The sequence below is a fragment of the Halyomorpha halys genome, unplaced genomic scaffold (assembly GCF_000696795.3).
Source record: "Halyomorpha halys isolate HHAL.00 unplaced genomic scaffold, Hhal_1.1 Scaffold194.1, whole genome shotgun sequence".
NCBI lineage: Eukaryota > Metazoa > Arthropoda > Insecta > Hemiptera > Pentatomidae > Halyomorpha > Halyomorpha halys.
The window spans coordinates 518,887-525,561 of NW_027108392.1; the positions used below are offsets into that span (position 1 = coordinate 518,887).

At 29.2% G+C, this 6,675-nt stretch overlaps 1 protein-coding gene across 8 annotated transcripts in view; it reads right to left on the reverse strand.

Annotated features, from left to right (window-relative positions):
• The window catches only part of Arms (Ankyrin repeat-rich membrane spanning), a 110,116-nt gene that overhangs the window by 82,711 nt on the left and 20,730 nt on the right, over positions 1–6,675 (reverse strand). The gene's annotated exons all lie outside the window — the stretch shown is intronic.

Consider the following 6,675-nt stretch of genomic DNA (forward strand, 5'->3'; position numbering starts at 1 on the left):
TAAACATTACAATTTATATTCTATAATAATTAATGTACTTCCTGAAATATTGTTATAACAATTAATCCTCTATAGCCTTATTATTTTATTAATTTTATTATTAATAAATAAAAAAAAATTGATAATATGATTTAAATTGTTTAAAAAATCAATGAATCATTCTAGAATCATCTTGTATTGACTGTTGCTTTGTAAGTTACTCACATCATTTTTTAAAATAGTACATAGTTTTTTTTATGTTACGAAGTAATTTTAAAAAAGAAATTAGACATCTGAGGTTTGACTTATAAATCTTTTTAATTATATGTTATAACTGCTAAGAATGTTGTAAAAAACATTTTAATATTTTGTTTGAATTAACAAAGTTACTAAACACCATATGATATAATAAAGTACAAGTGTAACAAACCCTTCAGAGGATTTATCTTTTTACAGAATCCGCTAGTTATTCTCATTTTATAAGAGAATAGTCAAAGATAAGATAGAAAAGAAACATGAAGAAAATAAAACTTATTGGGATAGCTTGAGTCATAAAGCTTTGGAAGTAGTACATTGGTATTTATCAGCAGTTATATGCTTCTAAAAGGAAAAAAAATTGAACACCCAATTTCCTTCTAAGAGATATACCAAAACAATTTTTATGCAATGATTCATTACCAAGATTTTTCATGAAACAAAAAATACAAATACTATAGAAACAAACATACTTTTTTATTTCTTCAAGACTTGGAAGTAAAAAAAAACTAATCTCTAAAATTCAAATAAAAACAAAATGAGAAAAAGGACCATGAAAGTGCTAAAAAGTAAGTGTTATGATAGAAAAATATTTACTAAATGAGGTTTTTGGGAGAAAGACTCAGTTTAAGATTGCATTAGTAATTGGGAGGAAATTTCAATAAGTAATTTTTAAATCTAGATTTTAAAATAAATGATATTTATTAAATGTTCAGTCTTTTTGTTTTTACTCATCCATACTTTTTCCTATTATATTTTTAACAACTATTTCAAGCTTAATTCTCCTGTTTTTGTCTTAAATATTACTTGGGTATTAATTTTTTAATGTAAAAATGACATTGGATGATAACGCCTTAAGAAAAATGATATTGGATTTGAATAAGACACATATCATCAAAATTAAAGGATGACAGGTACAGTGAATTTAGAGTTAATGAATAGCACGAAAAATTTCTATAAAATATAAGATATATTTCTGAGGTGCACTGTCAGAGTAGCTAAAAATTGCTCATACAAATTTTTAAAAGACCAGTTTAAACCAGAACATAGACAATGCCTTAGCATAACAAGCCCAAGGGGAAATCTTGGGTGGATCCCCTCCCTGCCCAGTGAGAGAGGATGGAAGAGAGGGGGATTATATGTTTGCATTTCTAAAAATTTTTCAGTTTTATGAAAACTTGAAAAATGGGAGCTACCTCCTTTTTGCAGTGCAGAAAACTTTTCAATAGTAAAAATCATGAAAGTTTTTTTTAGTAACACAGCAATCGATTTGTTCGCTAAATTAATAAACAAACCTACTACTAAAGAATCTATACCGAGGCCGTCTAATTACAATAGATAACAATATTACTAAAAAAAAGAAAAAATTGCTTCTTTTTTTTTCGGAAAATAGTACTACAACTCCAACCCTCCTGCAAGCAAGCTCGTCTGTTGACCCTTAACCTTAAATTATTTATAGAAAAAAAAAGAAATAAAGAATTGTTGTTTTTCATCAACACCTGGTCTATTTCCCTTCCATTTGGAGTGGCTAACTGTTACTTTTAGGTGTCAGGAACAAGACATGAAACAATTTTCAGCCTTGCAAAAACCATCAAGAATAAGATATGAAAAAAATTTCATCTTTGCTAAAATGATTTTAAGTTTTCAAATTTTTATTACTTCCTCCTCATGATGGATGGCGGATATTCTCGTTCATATTCATCCAAATACAATAATCTATCAAAACATAACCCTAGCTAAATCAGTTTTTTCTTATTTTGGTATTTTTCATCATCAGCTGGCCTCTGCAGGAGGTTATTTTAAACTTTATGTCAGATACAAGCCGTGAAAAAAAGTTCAGGTTTGCTTGATTGATTTTTAATTTGTAAAGTTTCTATTACACCCTTCTAATGGTGGCCGACATTCTATCCAGATTTGTCAAGCTTACTAACGATGGTTTTCATGCAATACGATAATAACATATTCACATATAAGACTAACTCAAATTATTTTAAGAAAAAAAAACTTTTTTATTTACGTTTTTTTTTTCATTAGGGTGTCTCACCCTGCCGAAGAGGCTCACGGTTATTTTTATACTTAATACATCAGAAATAATTTTCAGCCTGGCTCAAAAGATTTTGTTTATTTATTTATAGCTTTAAAGCCCTTTCATCAGCGCCCCCGACAGATTCAACGTGGCTGTAACGCTTCACGTTCTGAAATATTGTCTTATCGAATGCGATTGAAGCCCAACGAACTTAAAAGATCATAGTGTCCAACACTATCACGGTACTATGGACAGCCTACCGCTGTACCACGGAAACCATGGATAACCGCAACATCAGATTGCATAAAACATTTCTGTAAGAATATTCCACGTAACTAAGAATATTCATAGTCTGTAGTTGCAAATTAGTTGTTAATCAGGTTTTCATAAGCAAAGCATTATCTCAAGATTGCCTCAAAATAAAATTGTGGCGGTAGTGAAACGAATTAAAAGGATTTTAACTTTGGGAGCCGGCCAAATATAGCTATATTGAAAATCTAAATGAAGTTCTATTAAGATAAGAATAATTAATCTGAAAATTTTAAAGCAATGAGATATCACAAAAACCAAAAGTAGCTCCCAGTAAAGTAGAAAAATAAAAATTGTTTAGGAAAACTCAAGTCAGATTAGTTTTTAGCGACTCTTGAAATCCTTGAATACCTATTTTCATATTAATCAAAAATTATAAATTTTTGGGCTTGATGTTTGGAGTATATTTTTTTCCGCCAATGTCCCTCTTTCATGAACTAAACTCATAACTCCTATAAATGTTATCTAAATTCAACTTAACCACAACTGTTGGATAGCTAAATACCCATTATTTCGGCCCATAAGGATATCTTTTAGAATTTGTTAATTATGATGGGAGTAAATACAGCTTCAAATTAATGAAATTTACTTAAAAGTTTTATTTTATATCTCCGGTTCTGATTTGTTTACGAAGGTCAAATGTGTACCATTTGTGGAGATTTAGTGCCCTAAGCCCCTTTTAAGTTTCTTGAAGATTAGAGGTATCGTGTTGAAGTTATTGAATTTCGAAAAACAGGGTTTTCTAGGGTGCAAAAAATAAATATCAACTTTATTTCTCCATAAAAATTTGGTTCCCACTTTCCTAGGTCAGTCGGACTAAATTATTTTATTAGCGTTGATATCCATAGCATAGTGAGGTAACAATATACCAATAGATTTGTTTTCGGAAGTAGAATAACAAAAACATATTGACAATTGTATTAATTGAGTTTGAATTTATACAAAATCTGAAAAAAAAAAATACTAAAATTGCTTCTGATATAGCAGGCCAAAAAAAATTCTGTAAATGCTATTTAGATTCGTTTTTAACATCTTTCAAGCCCCTTAAATACGATTTTTTGAAAAAATAAAAAAAATATTTTTAAGTTCATTTCGCAACGTAGGTCTGAATCGTTTTAACGGTGTATCCATAACATAGGTTATTGCTAAATATATTTTGTTCGAGTTGACAAAGTAAAATATTTTTGGATTTTTAAGAAAAATCTATGCAGTAATATTATTTACAAAATGCAGAACAAAGGTGGTAGGTGATAACATAAATAAAATCTAAAAATATGTAAAATATTTTTTCTAAGCTCCCTTAGTGCGCATTAGCAAGAATCCTCGGACACGTATCTAATATGTTTTAACCTAGTATCACAAAAAAATGTTTCATTGAAATCGGTGATCCCACGTGCATAGTAACCTCTGTTCGTATTGCTTTACCAAAACTTTTTTGAGCAGAGTGGGGCTAGAAATTAGATTTTTGAGCTATAGAGAACATTCTTTATTGAAGGTAAAATATTGCTATAAGCAAACCTATGACTGTTTATCACTCATTCAAACTGATATGAGGAAGATTCAATTAACAAATTGAGACCTCATTCAAGTGCTTTAGATTCAATGAGATAACAACTGAAAATTAAAGCAATAAAGAAGACATAATAAAATATCGAATTTTCCTCTTATTTCTTCGATTTGACAAGATTTTCCTTAATTTAAGAGAAGAACAGGAATAAAAACACTGATGTCAAAAAATTGGAGCTATCGGGAGTTCATTAAAATACTAATAAAACAAAAAATAAAATAAGGATTTAGTCAAAATATCTATAAAAACAGTTTGACGTAATTTGCATAAGGGTTCATAAGTCAAAGCGCAGATCCGGCCTATTAATGGCTCTCAATTAAAGGCCAAAAGATACCAAAAATTAATTGGAGAAATCCTCTTTATCAAGCTTCCTACTGTATTTTTTCTTGATTTATATTATCATGGGTTGTTGTTTATGGTTTGTGATCACAAGTATTACGAATATAAATTTAATTTGATTTTTTATTTTACACAACATTTGAAGTTTTAAGCTTTTAATAAAGTTTTCGATTTTATGTGTAATCGAAAAGTCGATTAAAAAAAAAGATAACTGAAATAATTTTGCATTTTTTTGTGTTATTTTTTGTGAGTGTTATTTACTGATATAATAAATAATTAATTTGTTATATAATCAATAAGTAATATTAAAAAGTTCAAAAGATGAAGTGGAAAAATTACAAGAATAATAATTTTCTTCACGGAAAAATGTGAAATTTGATTGAAATATCTCCTTTCGCTTTTAAAATACATAGGTTGTACATAGGTACATAGCTGTTAGGTTCTCATGATTGGGCTAAAAATCAGAGAACAAGTGTTGGAACTGCAGCAGAAGTTTCCCTAATATTGCTAGAGATATGGGACAGGTATCATTACTGTATATTCCATAAGAATGCATATGGAGGACGGATATAAATGCTATTCATTTGCTGCTTTATTTATAATCATAATAATTTATAATAATAATGAACTATAATCAACTTTATAGATTCCCTACCTTCGTAAGTGAGGAAGCAAACAATCATAAGACCACTTAATCCCTCATTTAATTTCTTAATAAAATATTTGCAATATTTTAAATTTAATATATTGATTTTTAGTAATGTTTCGGCTTTTTTTAAAACTAATAATATATAAAATATATAATACTTATAACATTATTTCACTTGTTCTTATATTAATTCATTTAAACATCATACAAATTTATTATCGATTCGCAAATATTATTATCAAACTACTGACCAATATAACAAACATTTTTTCTCTGAAGAACCAACTTTAGAACAAAAAACATATACATATCACACGTTTGAAGAAATAAAGCCATAAGTGGAAATTCATGAAATGTTCGGGATGTCAATGTACTGTTTGATGCAAATTATCAAAATCTATAAAAAGATTGTTTGTGTCTTTTGGCGATTTACGATGCGTCGGATAAAACTGTCCCCGATATAAATACATTTTAAAATTTCATTTGCAATCAGAATCCGTTAAAACAGTAATCAGTAAGTAAAGGTTACAAGCACTAATTTTTACTTTTATATTTATATAGATCCTAGTCACAGTAGACTATAAATATTACAAAACAAAAGAAATAAGAGTTCTAATAAATAAAATATCAAATAAAAAATTTTTTTTTGTAACACGGTGTCCATGACGCTAAGAATTTAAAATAGCTACTTACTAGATAATTTCATAATTTTTAAAAACATTATATAAAATTTTATTTATCATAAACTAAACAATGTTAATATTTAGGTTAACCTAAATCAGTAAAATTCATTGATTGATTACAAATTCCATTAGGGATACACCGGTACGATGTTTTTTATAACCCATAAAATCTGGGATGTGGTAAAGCTCATAAATCTTTGTTTTCAACATTCAAAAATATGAATAAAAGGCAGACATAAAAAACGATTATAACAATAAGTCTAAAATATAAACCCGAAGAAACAATGGAATGCTAAAAATTGATATGCATTAGGCAACCATATGATTTAATAAATCAATTAGATAACTGTTGCAAACGGTCGTAAAATATGCCAGGTGATGATTGTTCATGAATGCAGTTTTTGGCATCACCGATTTTTTTTAAAAGGTTGATTTCATAAATTGTCAGCGATGTAAATGCCGTGCGGGTTGGGGCGCAGGTCCCAGTGCGCTCGGTTCAGAACGTTGTGGGTTCGATACCCACCTGGGGGAGTTAACATTCATTTGTCGGCGGTCCCGAAGAATGAATCTTGACATTCCCACCTTGGTTAGTTCAAGCAACTCAGGTAGTCGCCAGGGGTTGGCAAAAAGGACCAATAGGCCCACTTGCCGGACTTGTTCCCCCTACCACATACCAGTACCAGTTCATAAATTGTTGAAAGAATCTTCAGGAAATTTGTTCCCTTAAGACAATATTGTTGATACTACGGCAGGTAAGAAACTGAAAGTAAAACATTTTCAATAACAATTAAATATTGTAAAAGTTTTCATTTTTGCAGTTAGCATGTTTACTACCGAATGCCTCAATTTTTACTTGACACTCCCACCT